The sequence below is a fragment of the Saimiri boliviensis genome, chromosome 20 (genome assembly GCF_048565385.1).
Source record: "Saimiri boliviensis isolate mSaiBol1 chromosome 20, mSaiBol1.pri, whole genome shotgun sequence".
Classification (NCBI taxonomy): Eukaryota; Metazoa; Chordata; class Mammalia; order Primates; family Cebidae; genus Saimiri; species Saimiri boliviensis.
The window spans coordinates 26,967,749-26,982,732 of NC_133468.1; positions in this window are offsets into that span (position 1 = coordinate 26,967,749).

Here is a 14,984-nt window from a genome sequence, read left to right on the forward strand (position 1 = left end):
ATTCTCCTGCCTCAGCCTCCTGAGCGGCTGGGATTACAGGCACACACCACCATGCCCAGCTAATTTTTAGTATTTTTAGTAGAGACGGGGTTTCACTATGTTGACCAGGATGGTCTCGATCTCTTGACCTCGTGATCCACCCCCCTCGGCCTCCCAAAGTGCTGGGATTACAGGCTTGAGCCACCGCGCCCGGCCAACTGCTACTGTTTTTAAGTGTCCAGGGCCAGCAGGGCTCGTGGCAGGCAGGAGGAAGCTGGGGATGCCTTATGATGGGGGAAGGATCAACGGACCCTGAGACAGAGGGGTGGGACGATCTGGGGACAGATAAAAATGGATAGGGAGGAAACAGAGCTTCCCAATCATTGGAAATAAGGCAGAAAGTGCCCAGCCGGAGGTGACCAGACCCAGCCATCCCTGCCATCAAGGAGTCTCCGTGAAAGGACTTTCTTAACAAGTGAAAGCCATTGAGTGGCTGGGAGTCTTGTCCCGTCTTGCTATTCACTTGAGGTGGCGGCAAAATATTGCAGAAAATATTCAGGGGAGGTTATAGATTATAGCCTCAAACCTTTTGGAAGGCCGAAAGGTTTTATTGGGGCAGGCTGAAGGTGGCCAGCCAGTCCATTAAGTTAGGGAGAAAATAGGGAGGAGGATTTTCCCAGTTTAAGTCTGTTTACACCAGACCCGTTTGTCTCCACTCTTAACTGTGTACTCATGTTAACTTTTGTGCTGGGTGGCCCTCTCCGGGGAAGAACAAAGGGGAATTGCCTGTTAATAGCATTTTTTCTGGGGCCCCAGAACCTACAGCTTTCATCAGTCTTAAAACTATTTTCTTAACCGTGTTAATTATCCACAAGGGTGTTGACTTAGAACCTCTGTTATGAATAAAAGTGTAGATGGACAGAGGGTCTGGCGATTGGTTGCATTTCATCCTCTGAAAGCAGCCAACGGCCATCACTAGCCCACTTGAATCACTGTAATGGTGTGAGAGTGCGTCCATTCATCCGTCGTTGAGTCAGGGTCTGCAGGTCAGACCTCCACAGACGGAGACCCACATCTCGCTGTCTCTCGAGAGTGACTGCAGAACTCATACCCAAACCTGACTTGTGTTTAAATACAGTGGCTACAACTTGAGGACAGACGGCCTTCTGGATCTCTATGATGTAACCCCGCGGGGGTGGGGATCTTAAGCTGTCTGGGCCCTTCCCCAGGGTCTGCTAGGAGTTGAGCCACTTCTATGTGCTAGGGACAGATAAGAAAGACAAGGTAATTGTCTTCATTAACAGAGCTGATGTTCTGAGTAGAGGGAGGACAGAAAATAAGTCAGGTCATTTCAAATAAAGTTCCTGCCACACAGAACGGGATTCAGCATCAGGGAGGCCTGTGCTGAAGACTGGTCTCTTCCCTGCAAGGAGCTCGGATCACGCTCCAAGGAACTGGCTGTGGGAAGTAGAAAAGTTCTTTTTAAAGTTTTCTTTCTTTTTAAATCATAAGTGTGCTAATAACTTTGTTAAGCCCTATCCTATGTAGCTGTTAGACATGTCATGCTTACAGGCACATAGTACACTCTATGTCCTTGTACTTTAACCAAAATATCTGTGCTGGACGTGCTCACAGGCATGTCCCAGCTCTCCACTGTTCTTACCTGTTTAGAAAAGTTTTAAGTTGTTAGCCAATCGGGTTTTAGTTTAAATTGTGAGGTCTGGCTCCAGCCAATGGAGATCAGACACAGCAGTAAGGACGACCCCAAATGTGTTAAGGGATAAATTTGTGTGTTTTCCTTGGTTCACTGTACTCTCATGGCAAGATGGCTAGTGAGGGGGCCCTTCCTGCAGCTCAGCAAGTAAACATTCAGTTGCTGAAAGGTCTTTTGTCTCAGTGCTAATTTTTCTTTGTGGCGCAGAGCATCTGTTTCCCACATCTATTTCCAACATTGGCCCAGCAAGACATGAGCACCGGTCACTCAGAGGCCGCAGTAAGCCTTAGGCTTTGCATCTTAGATTTTCCTACATCGCGTCATCAAAGACGTGACTGAACCTTAGCCCACTGCAGTCCTCCCTGCCCTATACGCAGTGGCTGCACCATCCTGTGGAAAAACCATCATAACCAGACACTGCCAGGATCTCAGGAAGAAGAGCACAGAGATGAAAAGAGACCCTTTGCTTCCACGGCAACTGTGTTTGGTCCAGACTCAAAAGTTCAGCCTCAATTTGTACAAAATTGCACAAAAGGAGAAAGGCTTTCCTGATCTACAGAGCTCCAAGATCTTCTAACCAACTCTGCATTTAAAAAAAAAGATTCTATCTGAGGCTGGGTGCGGTGGCTCACATTTGTAATCCCAGCACTTTGGGAGGCCAAGGTGGGCGGATCACCTGAAGTCAGGAGTTCAATGACTTGAACTCCTGGCTAATATGGTGAAACCCCATCTCTACAAAAACACAAAAATTAGACAGCATGATGATGGGTGTCTGCAATCCCAGCTGCTGGGGAGGCTGACACAGGAGAATTACTTGAACCCAGGAGGCAGAGGTTGCAGCGAGCCGAGATCATGCCACTACACTCCAGCCTGGGCGATAGATCAAGACTCCATCTTTGAGGAAAAAAAAAAAAAAGAGAGAGAGATTCTACCTGACACATTGGCCTGGATTCAGACAAATCCAGAAATTGGATTTGTCTGAATACATTAAATGGCTGCGTTAAACACATTAATTCATTAAATGCATTAAGTTGCTGCATAGATTGCCCCAGTTTCATTATTACCCAGTTTATACAGTCTCCTCCAAATGGACAATTAAAAGCTATTGGCTCTTACAGGCAAAGGAAGGTCACCCAGGGGACTCTGATGGTCCTCATTTGTGCCCTTCACTCAACTACAGTTCAAGAGAAAACCCAGAAAGCTCAGATGAGCACAGTCAGTATCTTGTGTGTCTAGAGTTCTACACAATTTTACCACTGCTGCAGATTCACATAAAACCTATTGTCATTAAGATACAGAACTGTCCGCCCCCAGAAAGGTCACCAAGCTGTCCCCTCTATGGTCACACCCACCTGCCTCATCTGTGACATCCCTACCTGGCAACCACTCATCTGTTTTTCTTCACTATAATTTTGTCATTTTGAGAATCTTTTTTTTTTTTCTTTTTGAGACAGAGTCTGACTCTCACCCAGGCTGGAGTGCAATGACATGATCTCGTCCCACTGCAACCTCCGCCTCCCAGGTTCAAGCAATTCTCCTGCCTCAGCCTCCAGAGTAGATGGGATTACAGGTGTGTGCCACCATGTCCTGATAATTTTTGTATTTTTAGTAGAGATGGGGTTGCACCATGTTGGCCAGGCTGGTCTCAAACTCCTGACCTCGTGATCTGTCTGCCTTGGCCTCCCAAAGTGTTAGGGTTACAGATGTGAGCCACCGCACCTGGGCAGCATTTTTTTTTGTTTCAATGCATAGTACGGAGGTAGGGCTGTTTATTTAACATTTCCCATGTTGGAGGATAATCAGTTGTTTCCAGGTTTTGGTTTATATACATGAAGCTGCTGTGAACATTTACATGTAGGCTTTTGTGCCTACATTAAATTTTCCTTCCAGAGGGAGAAATGCCCAGTAATGTGTTTGCTAGGTTATTTGGTGAAGAGTGTTTCTTTTTGTCAGAAACTGCCAGACTATTTTTTAGAGCAGTTGTACCATTTTTACATCCCACCAGCAATGTGGGAGGAAACCATTTTCTGCACCTCCTCAACAGCATTTAGTCCTGTCCCTAGTTTTTCTTTTCACCAGCTTGACAGGTGTGTGGCAATGTCTCACTGTGGTTTGAATCTGCATTTCCCTGCTAGGTGGTGACGCTGAACATCTTTTCATGGGCACATTTGCCATCCTATATCCTTTTCAGTAAAATGTCTTGTCCTTGACCCATTTTCTAATTGGATTATTTGCTTTTTTCAGCTTTTCAGTTTAAGAATTCTTTATATATTCTGGGTGAGTACTTTGTTAGGAGCATGGTTTGCAAATATTTGCTCATAGTCTGCAGCTTGCCTTTCCCCTCTCTTCACAGGGTCTTTCACAGAGCAAATACTTTTAATTTTGATGAAGTTCAATTTATTGATCTTTTTTCTTGTATAGATCATACTTTGGCTTCGTGCCGAAGAATGCGTTACCAGGCCCCTGCATCCTAAAGATTTTCTATGTTTTTCTTTCCTTTTTTTTTTTTTAGACGGTCTTGGTCTGTTTCCCAGGCTAGAGTGCAGTGGCACAAACTCGGCTCATAGCAACCTCTGCCTCCTGGGTTCAAGTGATTCTCCTGCCTTAGCCTCCTAAGTAGCTGAAGATTTTCTATGTCTTTCTTTTTTCTTTTTCTTTTTCTTTTCTTTTCTTTTTTTTTTTTTTTTTTTTTTTTGAGACTGAATCTCACTCTGTTGCCCAGGCTGGAGTGCAGTGGCACAATCTCAACTCACAGCAACCTCTGTCTCTTGGGTTCAAGGAATTCTCCTGCCTCAGCCTCCCAAGTAGCTGGAACTACATGTGTGTGCCACCACACCTGGCTAATTTTGTATTTTTAGTAGAGATGGGTCTCACCATGTTGGCCAGGCTGGTCTCGAACTCCTGACCTCAGGTGATCCGCCCACCTTGGCCTCCCAAACTGTTGAGATGACTGATGTGAGGCACCACACCCAGCTTGTTTTTTCTAAAAGTTTTAGTTTTATGTTTTACATTAAGACCATGATCGCTTTGAGGTTAGTTTTTGTGTAAGTAAAAGATTTAGAGGGAGGTTGATATTTTAGCCTATGGATATTGAATTGCTGGCGCAATCACACAGCAATTCAATACCCATTTTTGTGTATGAGAAATGGAAGCGGCTCAGATCTGTCATCTCCCCTGCCTTCCCCAGCGGAGAGCTCCAGGTTGGTTGGCGAGCCAGTCCCAAGGGCAGGCAGGGAGGAAGCTGAGCCCTCCAGCTCAGAGGCCCTACCTGTGGGGCAGGAAGATGTCTGAGCTGGAGGGAGGTGGCGGATCTTGGGGCCTGAAGTCTTTCCATCTTCCATAGCTGGTTTTTCTTCCTCCTTCCCTCTTCTTCCTCCCTCCCTCCTTCTCCCTGTCTCCCTTCCTTTATTCCTTCCTCTCACTTTCTCCCTCTCCCATCCTTCCTTTCCTTCTTCAATACAGATTCTCTGGGCTCCAGGCATCGAGAGTAAAGTGGTGCCCATAACCCTCCTCCCTTGCATCCTAGGGGCCGAGACAGGCGTTCATCTGTGAATCTGGTTTGTTTGTTTGTTTGTTCACTTGTTGAGACTGAGTTTCATTTTTGTCGCCCAGGCTGGAGTGCAATGGTGCGATCTGGGTTCACCGTAACCTTCGCCTTCTGGGTTCAAGCAATTCTTCCCCCTCAGCCTCCCAAGTAGCTGGGATTATAGGCATGTGCCACCATGCCCAGCTAGTTTTGTACTTTTAGTAGAGACGGGTTTCTCCAGGTTGGGCAGGCTGGTCTCAAACTTCCAACCTCAGGTGATCTGCCCACTTTGGCTGCCCAAAGTGCTGGGATTATAGGCATGAGCCCCTTTGCCCCACCCTCATCTATGAATCTGTTGTCATCTAATGGCGCTAAAGGAAAGACACCCAATTCCGAGAGTGCATGTAACCAAGGAGGCCAACCTGGATTGGGGTCCAGGTCCCCCTGAGGATGGGCGCACCCTCTTCCCAATTTCTCTCAGCAGGAGCAGCTAAATATCTGAGAACATCGCCATCTGGCATGAATTCTTGCATTATAGGTAAGTTCAGGCATTATCTTTGCATCAATAATATGTGTAACAAAATAGCGGAGCCATACCTAAAGCAGCATTTTATTTTTTTTAGAGACAGGGTCTCACAGTGTCGCCCAGACTGGAGTGCAGTGGTGGGATCATAGCTCACTGCAGCCTCAAACTCCTGGGCACCAAACCATCCTCCTGCCTCAGTCTCCCAAGTAGCTGGGACTACAGGCATATGCCATAATAGCTGGATAACTTTCTAAGTTTTCTTTGCAGTGACAGGGACTTGCTACATTGCCCAGGCTGGTCTTGAACTCCTGGGCTCAAGTGATCCTTCTGCCTTGGCTTTCACAGTGGCTGGGACTACAGGTGCATGCCACCATTCCTGGCTGATTTTTAAATTTTTTGTAGAGACAGAGTCTTGCTATGTTGCCCAGGCTGTAAGTCATTCTTAAGAAGCAAGAGGGTGGGAGGTGAGGGAGGATGCAGGCTTCAAATTGTTAAACCGAGATGTAGCAACAGCACACACTCTCCTGTGAGTCTCTCCTGCCCCCTCCCTCCCAGCGAGCTGGGGAAGGTTCATCTTGAGATCCCTACATGTAGGTCCCAGTGACATAGAGCTGCCCTCCTCTTTGCCTGGAGCCAGGGAGGAGGGGGCTCTTTGGACCTCACCACACTGGGATGAAGTCCCCTGTGCTAGGTTCGTGGGTTCCCACTTCATGGGAAGTACCTCAGAGCTCAGTTCCCCCTCATGAGAAAGGAGTTAAGGTGGAAACAGAGGAAAAGAGGGGCTTCTCAACCAGGGTGTTGGAAATGGATGCTCGGTGTCACAAAGAAAAATTAGCTGAGACAAAGGATCTTTTTTTTTTTTTTTTTTTTTTTTTTGAGACGGAGTTTCGCTCTTGTTACCCAGGCTGGAGTGCAATGGTGCAATCTCGGCTCACTGCAACCTCCGCCTCCTGGGTTCAGGCAATTCTCCTGCCTCAGCCTCCTGAGTAGCTAGGATTACAGGCACACACCACCATGCCCAGCTAATTTTTTGTATTTTTAGTAGAGACGGGGTTTCACCATGTTGACCAGGATGGTCTCGATCTCTTGACCTTATGATCCACCCGCCTCAGCCTCCCAAAGTGCTGAGATTACAGGCTTGAGCCACCGCGCCCGGCCTACAGACAAAGGATCTTTCAGCAACGCAATTTTTACTTCCTGGACTGCAAGAAGCGTACCCTTGCCAGCCATCTTGCCACTAGAATACAATGAACAAAGGAAAAACAGACAAATTTCTCTCTTACGCATTTGGGGTCATCCTTAGTGCTTGTGTCTGATCTCCATTGGCTGGAGCCAGACCTCACGATCTAAACTAAAACCTGATTGGATACAAACTTAAAACTTTTCTAAACAGGTAAAAGCAATGGAGAGCTGGGACACGCCTGTGAGCACGTCCAGCACAGATATCTTGGTTAAAATACAAGGACACAGAATGTACTACGTGATTGTAAGCATGGCATGTCTAACAGCTGCATAGGATAGGGCTTAACAAAGTTGTTAGCTCACTTATTCTTTAACAAGAAAAGAAACTTTAAAGAGGAACTTTTTTACTTCCCACGCTGGATAATAAACAGAATTCTTCTCAAGGAAGAGTTGTGGGGCTGAATGTAAGCAACCTTCTCTGGTCCAAACCAGTCTTAAGGCCGAGAAACTGAAACCCCAAATGCCACAGTTAGCTTTGCCAGAATAGTATCTATTAAAAACAACATCTTGGCTGAGCGCCATGCCTCACACCTGTAATCCCAGCACTTTGGGAGACCAAGGTGGGAGGATTGCTTGAGCACAGGAGTTCAAGACCAACCTAGGCAACGTAGCAAGACCTTTTCTCTACAAAAAATAAAATTAACCGGGCATGGTGGTACATGCCTGTGGTCCCAGCTACGTGGGAGGCTGAGGTGGGAGGAGGCTGCAGTGAGCCGTAATCACACCACTGCACTCCAGCATGGGCAACAGAGTGAGATTCCATCTCAAAACAACGTAATCAAATTTAAAAATAGCATCTTGAAGAAAAGGACAGAGCTTGTGTTGTCAGAAATTTTCATTAACCAGCAAGGAACTCAAAGCCTCATTTGGCCAGATTTTCTTTTTTTTTTTTTTTTGACAGTTTTGCTCTTGTCACCCAGGCTGTAGTCCAACGGCATGATCTCACTGCAACCTCCGCCTCCCAGGTTCAAGTGATTCTCCTGTCTCAGCCTCCCAAGTAGCTGGGATTACAGGCACGCACCACCACACCCAGCTAGTTTTTGCATTTTTGGAGAGATGGGGTTTTGCCATCTTGGCCAGGCTGGTCTTGAACGCCTGACCTCAGGTGATCCACCCACCTCAGCCTCCCAAAGTGCTGGGATTACAAGTGTGAGCCAGCACACCCAGCCAATTTGGCCAGACTTTCTATCTGCATTTGACATGTAGGCACAAGGAGCCAGATGATAGCTGAGTAAAGTTGTAGGTAGAATAGGAAAAAAAAAGACAGAAGTCTGCAGCTGGGAGAGACATACCTGGTACGCAGTGAGCTGGACCCTGCACCTGCTACATGTGAGTGCCTATTCTGTGCGTTTCGTCCCAACTTCATGTTCGGGGGCGTGGCTGCAGTAGCCTGAAGGTGGTCTTGGCAGCAGTGTTTACCCCGCAGGCATTCCTAGAGACGCATGCTGGTTCTCCAGGCCAGCAGGTTGTTGAACACTGACACACATTGCACCAATATCCCTCCATCTAGAATTTGGGCCAGTGTCCTCTCCCGCTTGGGGATTGCTCACACAAACACAATGCTTCAGTCTCCAAGAGACTGATTTTCAGAGCCTGGACTTCTCAGAAGCAGGCAACTCAATTCAAGCTTCAAACGTTTAAAAAATCATCATGTTTTCACTAACCTGATGCTTTTTAAAAGGACGAAATAAAAGTCTTTTCTTGCTCAAGCCTGTTAATCAGAGCCTCTCATTCCTCCTTCCTTTTTTTTTTTTTTTTTTAGACAGGGTTTCACTCTTTCACCCAGGCTGGAGTGCAGTGGCACCATCGTAGTTCACTGCAGCCTCCAACTTTTGGGCTCAAGTGATCCTCCCACCTCAGCCTCCCATGTAGCTGGGACTACAGGTGTGTACCACCATGCCTGGCTATTTCACACGTTTTGTAGAAATAAATCTTGCTGTAAGCCCAAACTCCTGGGCTCAAACCATCCTCCCGCCTCAGCCTCCCAAAGTGCTGGGATTACAGGTATGAACCACTGGACCCAGCCCTTAATTCTCTTTAATGAATCTGATTCCCCCTTGGTTTCAGCAATTCTGGCTAACGGAGGTTTCACAGGAGACCAGCACTGACCCACCCAAGTGTCGTTCTTGGCGCTGGTGACCTGTGGGTATGCCCAGGACAAAATGCTGAACTGCTATCATTGTGCTCCGGCTGTTTCCCTCCTCAGACTTCACAGAGACCTTCTGGTGCAAAACACTGGCGAGAACGTGAAGGAGCAAGTGTGGCCGTCGGGGAGGGCCAAGCAGAGGAGCAGCTGGTTCTTTACGGCGTCTGGGAATTAAAGTCGAGGGGAGGTGGGTCACAGCCCTGAAGCCCAGCCATGAACATTTAGGATTTTCTCCCTCCCTTTTATAGCTGATGGGACGAAGCGAGACAAGCCCCACGTGGCTCTCCCGGCTGTGCACTTTATTGGCATGGGCTAAAAGGCCCAGAGCACAAATGAATTTAGAACAGCTATTTTAAAATGTGAAGATTTTACTAGAGTTAGAAATTACGAGCTGAGGCCTCGGTCACTGCCTGGCCCCTGTGGTCCAGGCTGGGCAGCATGCAGGCGGGTCTGTCTGTATCAGTGGGAATCTTGTGCACCTGTGTAGGGCTGAGGGCCTCCAGGGGTCTAGAGGTTCGGGCACTGCCTCCAGCCTGGGTCCCTCCTTTTTTTTTTTTTTTTTTTTTGAGACAGTCTTACTCTATAGCTCAGGCTAAAGTACAATGACATGATCTCGGCTCACTGCAGCCTCCACCTCCTGGGTTCAAGTTATTCTCCTGCCTCAGCCACCTGAGTAGCTGGATGACAGCTGTGCTGTACCACCAGGCCTAATTTTTTTTTTTTTTTTTTTTTTTTTAGTGGAGACAGGGTTTCACCATGTTGGCCAGGCTGGTCTCGAACTCCTGACCTCAGGTGATCCACCCGCCTCAGCCTCCCAAAGTGCTGGGATGACAGGCGTGAGCCATCACTCCCGCCCCTGCCTGGGCCCTTCTAATCCATGGTGTCTTTGCTCTTCTATGCGAACCATCCCAGCACCAGGAAAGAGCCAGCCTGGCCCCCGACTTTGGCCCTCTCAGTGGGAAACCATCGGCCTGTCTCTGCCCACACAGACTCTGCAGATACCTGACAGGTGTGGAGCACCTCTGTCCACGGTTTTCTGAGTATTAAAACAGTTGTAAATGTTTCCCTGGGCAGGCTTGCTTGGTGGCTGCCAAGTACAGGGTGTTGCTTTTAGAAGGTAAATAAATCTACATATATTCAATCTCCAAAACACATCCTGTTCAATGAAGCTTCAAGAATAGGACAATTTTGCTTTGGAATACAGATGCATTTCACACCATTTCTCCCTGCAGGCCAGGACAGATGAGCATGTTACAGCTTTTAACGGTGGGGATATGGGTGGGGGAACGGGTGGGGAGTGAGGCAGGGGATAAGAATTTGGACAAATGTTTTTGCAGAGATGTACATTTCTGCTTCAGGAAGCTGGTGTAAGGATAAGAATGACTCAAAGGATAAGACTTTGTTCCTTTAAACAGATGGGAGCAGTTTCCTCCATGAATTACTAGAACTTAGTTCTGTTCATTATCTGAATTGTCCTTTTTTTCTGTTTGATAGTAGTTTTGGGTCATTTTTTTTTTTACAAGCCACTTTTCGGTGGCATGCAGTGGCTCATGTCTAATCCTAGCACTTTGAGAGACCAAGGCAGGAGGATCCCTTGAGTCCAGGAGTTTGAGACCAGACTGGGCAACAGTCTATCTCCACACACACAAAATATATTTTTTAATTAGCTAAATGTGGTGGTGCATACCCATAGTTCCAGCAACTCAGGAGGCTGAGGCGAGAGACTGCTTGAGTCCAGAAGGTTGAGACTGCAGTGAACCATGATTGTGCCACTGTATTCCAGCCTGGGCAACAGAGCAAGCTCTCCTCTCTAAAAAAAAAAAAAATCCACACTTTTATTGAGTTATTCCCAGTAAACCACACATCTTAAATGTACAATTCAGTGCCTTTTCCCCATATATCCCTACCTGTGTGCCATCAACCAAATCACAATGTAGACTATTCCCAGCTTCCAGAAGGTTCTCCCATGCTCCTCCTTACTTCTTCCTCCCCCTGCCTCGCCCTGCTGGGTGACCACTGCTCAACCTCTATCACCATAGGGAAGTCTGACTGTTCTTGAGCTTCATGTGAATCGAATGGTATACCAGTTGTCTTGTTTCCAGCCTGCTTTGCTCCATGTCATGGACATTCACTCATGCTGTGTGGCTGAATTCATTCATTTCATTACTATAGTTTTTTTGTTTTTTTTTTTTTTTGAGACAGAGTTTCATTCTTGTTGTACAGGCTGGAGTGCAATGGTGCCATCTCAGTTCACTGCAGTCTCCACCTCCCAGGTTCAAGCGATCCTCCTGCCTCAGCCTCCCGAGTAGCTGAAATTACAGGTGAGCACCACCACGCCCAGCTAATTTTGTTTTGTTTTGTTGTGTTTTTGAGATGGAGTCTCACTCTGTTGCTAGGCTTGAGTGCAGTGGTTTGATCTCGGCTCATTGCAGGTTCAAGCAATTGAACCTCTGCCTCTCAGGTTCAAGCGATTCTCCTGCCTCAGCCTCCCGAATAGCTGGGATTATAGGCATGCTCCACCACGCCCGGCTAATTTTTTGTATTTTTAGTAGAGACTGGTTTTTGCCATGTTGGCCAGGCTGGTCTTGAACTCCTGACCTCGTGATCTGCCCACCTTGGCCTCCCAAAGTACTAGAATTACAGGCACGAGCCACCACTCCCCACCCATCGCTGTATTTCATCCTATGGATATAACAGCATTTATGTACCCATTCTGCTGTCGATGAATATTTGGGAAAATCTAAGTTGGGGACTGTTATGATGAAAGTTGCTACAAACATTCATTGTGTATCAGGAGTTCGAGACCAGCCTGGTCAACATGGTGAAACCCTGTCTGTACTAGAAATACAAAAATTAGCCAGGGGTGGTGGCAGGTGCCTGTAATCCCAGCTACTGGAGAGGCTGAGGCAGGAAAATCACTTAAACCCAAGAGGGAGAGGTTGCAATGAGCTGAGATTATACCACCGCCCTCTAGCCTGGGTGACAGAGCGAGACTCCAAGACTCCATCTCAAAAAAAAAAAAAAAAAGAAAAAGAAAAGAAAAGCAATACCAGAGCTGAACAATATCACCTGGAAAACTTCCCCACATATCGTAATGTCCTTTGCAAGAGTGGCTTAAAATTAAGCAAACCTGGCCAGGTGCAGTGGCTCACACCTGTAATCCCAATACTTTAGGAGGCTGAGGCGAGTGGATCACAAGATCAGGAGTTGACGACCAGCCTGGCCAAGACAGTGAAACCTCCTCTCAACTAAAAATACAAAAATCAGCCAGGCGTGGTAGCAGGTGCCTGTAATCCCAGCTACTCGGGAGGCTGAGGTAGGAGAATCGCTTGGACCTAGGAGACAGAGGTTTCGGTGAGCCAAGATCAGGCCACTGCATTCCAGCCTGGGTGACAGAGCAAGACTACGTCTCAAAAAATAAATAAATAAATAAGAAATACAGGAGATGAACTACATCCCGTGGAAAACTTCCCCATGCATCGAATGTCCTTTGCAGAGCAGATTAAGATTAAGCAAACCCTTCACACTCGAGCCTAGTGTATGTCCCCATGGGATCTCCGGAGAGGATCTGCAAGACGACAGCAGAGCTCCCCAGAGGACGAGCCCATTCGTGTTCTGCACCGTGATCCCAAGCCTGGCCCAAGCCAAAGGAGTTCTGTCCTGCACCATGAGAGCACCAGAGGCTCTAAGCTCTGGTCACTTTCAGGGTTGTGTCGTCTTGGTACTATTTTCATTCAAGATAATGTTTGGAGAGTGAAATGCCCAGGTTATCAGTGCTCGGTTGTGTGAGCTTTAATAAACAAATCTACCAGTGCAAACCCTCCATCTGTCAAGATAAGGAATTTTCACACATCTCTTCCAGGAAGTTCCCTGCACTCCTGCCCAGCCAGTTTTCACTGCACCACAGGAAACCACTGTTCTGATTTCCACTGCGCGAGATTAGTCTTGCCGGTTGCTGAACTTCATAAAATGGAGTCATCCAGTATGTGATTTTTGTGGCATGTTTTCCTTTTCATTGCTGAGCGGTGGTCTGCTGTGGAGATGTACCAAAGTCTGCTTATCCATGCTCTGGGTGACAGATACCTGCATGGCCTCCACTTTCCAGCTAAAACCAATAATACCTCTATGATCATTCTTGTGTAAGCCTTTTATGAACATACGTCTTCGTTTCTCTTGGATAGACAACTATGGAAGCATTGTAGGATTTTTATTTGTCATTTATTCCTTTTAGAGATGAGGTCTCATTCTGTCGCCCAGGCTGGAGGGCAGTGGCATGATCACGGCTTACTGCAGGCTCGACCTCCTGGGCTTAAGTGATCCTCACACCTCAGCCTCCCAAATACCTGAAACTGCAGTCATGTGGTACTATTGGAAATAGATGCTCGGTGCCACAAAAAATAAAAAATAAAACATCAGCGCTGAGACAAAGGATCTTTCAGCAATGCAATTTTTACTTCCTAGACTGCAGGAAGGGTACTCTTATTAGCTATCTTGCCACGAGAGTACAGTGAGCAAAGAAAAACACACACATTTATTCCTTACACAATTTGGAGTCATCCTTACTGCTATGTCTGATCTCCGGTGGCTGGAGCCAGACCTCACAATCTAAACTAAAATCAGATTGGCTAACAACTTTTCTAAACAGGCAAAAGCAATGGAGAGCTGGGACATGCCTGTGAGCATGTCCAGCACAGATATCTTGGTTAAGGTACAAGGACATAGAGTGTACTGCGTGCCTGATAAGCGTGGCATGTCTCACAGCTACCTGGGATAGGGCTTAACGAAGTTATTAGCACATTTATTCTTTAACGAGAAAGGAGACTTTAAAAAGGAACTTTTCTACTTCCCACAGGCACCACACCTAGCTAATTTTTTAAAATTTTTGTAGAGATGAGGTCTTGCTATGTTGCCCAGGCTGGTCTTGAACTCCTGGGCTCAAGGGATTCTCTCCTCCCCGCTCAGCCTCCCAACGTGCTGGGATTGCAGGCCTCAGCTATTGCACCCAGCCTATAGTAGGACTTTCAAAAGGATCTTGGAAGAGCCACCTCCCACCCAATCCCAAATGGCCTTCTCCCATCCTATGTCAATGCCACTGTAAACAGAAATCCAAATGTGCACCCAGATGCCGGTCAAGAGCGTCCAACCCCCTCTCTCCAGCCAAGGAGTTTTATAATCTCCATTCACGTACTATGCCTGGAATTTAATTAACTCTATGGAGGAATGTGACATCAGGACCAGATTATAGCTGCTGTAACATTGAGGGGTTTATGGCCAGATATTAAAAGCAAAGCCATAGGGAGACGGGCTTGGAGCCAGGCAAATCACCAGCAAGAAGGCTAAAGAGGTGTTGAAAATAAAATTTAATTTTCCAGTCGCGGTTATGAGCAAGTCATTATTCCGGCTTCACTGAGGGGTCACAGCCTAACAAATGAGGCCCGCCCGGAGGATGGCGTCGGGAACCCAGGCGAGCAGCGGACTGAGGACGCTCTGGCCACCCCACGCATGCGCTGGAGCCGTCACAAGAGCAACCTCAATGAAGGGTTTTAAGTTCGCGGCCTTTTCTGCATAAATCCTCATGGCTGCAATCAAAGGAATCACCTGGAACCTATTTAACTAAATCACTTTTCACAGCGGGTCAAGCACAGCAGGATTCCTCCTGCGTTTGCCTGGAGTGAGCGAGGCACAACAGGGCCAGGCCCCGCCTCTGGGGCACAGCCTGTTCCCCTGGGAGCCACCTGCAGTTGGATATGTGGCGCCCACCAGCCCCAAGACGACCACTGCGTCTCGGTTCCCGGCTTTGTCCTTCCTCCCATTGGCTCTGCAGCCTGGACGTGGATGTCTTCCCCAGCCC